General features: G+C 53.3%; 1 protein-coding gene across 1 annotated transcript in view; it reads left to right on the top strand.

The window, feature by feature from the left end:
* Window positions 1–1,823, top strand: part of PLPP4 (phospholipid phosphatase 4) — a 118,595-nt gene that overhangs the window by 53,960 nt on the left and 62,812 nt on the right. The gene's annotated exons all lie outside the window — the stretch shown is intronic.

The following is a 1,823-nucleotide window of genomic DNA, read 5'->3' as shown; positions in this document are numbered from 1 at the left end:
GTGAGTACCAGCCGGACAGCGGGCGCGGGGGGCGGCCCCAGCGGAGCGGCGCCGGCGGGTACCTCCGGGATCGCCTCAACTTTCCTGCGGCGCCCGGTGCCGCTCGGGCGCCCGAGTCCCCCCTCGCAGCCGGGCGCGGGGTGGGATGGCGGGGCCGGGGCGGTGCGGGGTGGGGTGGCCGCCCCTCCGTGCGGGCTGGCGGCGGTTCGGCGGTCCCGCAGCCCCTGACGTGGGACGAGCTGCCCGCCGGTGGGCTCTGCCGGGGCCCCCCAGGCTGCCGCCCGCAGCCCCGAGCCGGGGGGAGCCGCCGCCGCCCCGTCCGAGGTGCCGGGGAGGGCTGGTTTTTCCCCGGGGCGAGCCGCTGCAGGAGCCGCGGGGAGCCCTCTCTACCCTGGGATTTTGCCGAAGACCTGCGGGAAATTTTGGTCGGAGAAACTACCGTTTGTGAGAGAAGTGTGCAAAAAAGCAGCCGGCAAAGAAAAAAAAAACAAAACCAACCAAACAAAAGCCCCAAAAACCAAAACCCAAACAAGTCCTGCTGCTGGCTCCGTGTGGAGGATTATCGTTTCTGCTGCGAGGTCTCGCCTGCCGGGGCTGTACGCGCACCTCCACCGCTGGCTTGCAGCAGCGGCAGCCCGCAGCCAGCCAGCGGCGGGGCAGGCGCCCGTTGCGGGAGAGCCGCGGCGCTGGTGCTCGGAGCCGGGGAGGGACCCCCGGCTGAACGGCGGATGCGCCGTGTCTCAGCTGGCTTGGAGATGCGTGTCCGCACGCTGGTGTGCAGGAAGGAAAGGCATGGAAATGTGGCTGCTGAAAGATGTGCAGGAGGAGCACTCTTTTTGCCTTCTTTAGGAGAAAGCAGTCACATATTATTTTGCTCCGTGGATTTCCCCCTTTCTTTTCAGGGCTGTACCCGTTTCTGTTTTTCTGGCAGTTTGTGTTCTCCATGCATTTGAACAATGAAAAGTTCCACTCTTCATCTAAGTTTGCATTTCACTTGCTTAATGTTTAAAGATGACTATTCTCAATCTTTGTGATCTCTCAAAAGCATCACAGAGACTGGATCAGATCCTGCTGCCGTTTACTTGTCTGCTGAAAGGTGGATGATGCTGGTCACAGGTGCAGGCAGTAAGGGTATAGGGCAGCTATTAGTGTGTGATACTGCCTTACAGCTGGTGATACTGGAATTCTTTGATGCGATTCCTTTCTGAACCTCTGGTGGTTAATGAATAACTTGCCCAATTTACTGGTATTTAAGTTTTCCCTCAGTGCTAATTTCTCCTGAATATTGATGCAAATCTTCTGATTTGCAATGTTTGGTCGGTGTAATCATTTTAGGATAAACTTTGACATCTTCAACAACCTGTAAGGTACCTTTGATACCTTTCAGTTCAGTTGCATCTTTCTTTGAAAGCAGGACCTGTTCTTCTCAACAGAACTCTTTTCTGGTATATATGGAATTACAGGGTAAGCAAAGACCTCAGAATCTCATGCTACCTCAGAACCTTTCTCTTCATTATGACTTCATGTGTAATTCATCACTTACACCATCCAGTAAGAGATCTCTTTATATAGTTCATTACCATGATATGTAAATCATGACCCATTATAAGTAGTATTTTCTCGGTTATGCTGGTCTTCTGTCTTCATTTCCTCCTTAACATATTCTCTGATTTTCACTATTTTTTATGCTGAGGTTCTAAAATTAACGGAGGGGTGGCTAAAGGAAAAGCTTTCGGTAGAGTCACCACTATGGCAAATGCCTATGCAAGCACTTTTCATCTTTTCACGTAGCTGAGCTCCTGCCTTCTTTGAATCCTGGGGAA

This window comes from Falco punctatus (genome assembly GCF_963210335.1).
Source record: "Falco punctatus genome assembly, chromosome: 9".
Lineage (NCBI taxonomy): Eukaryota > Metazoa > Chordata > Aves > Falconiformes > Falconidae > Falco > Falco punctatus.
The sequence above is the reverse complement of the archived record's forward strand: the minus strand, read 5'-3'. Positions and strand labels throughout refer to the sequence as shown.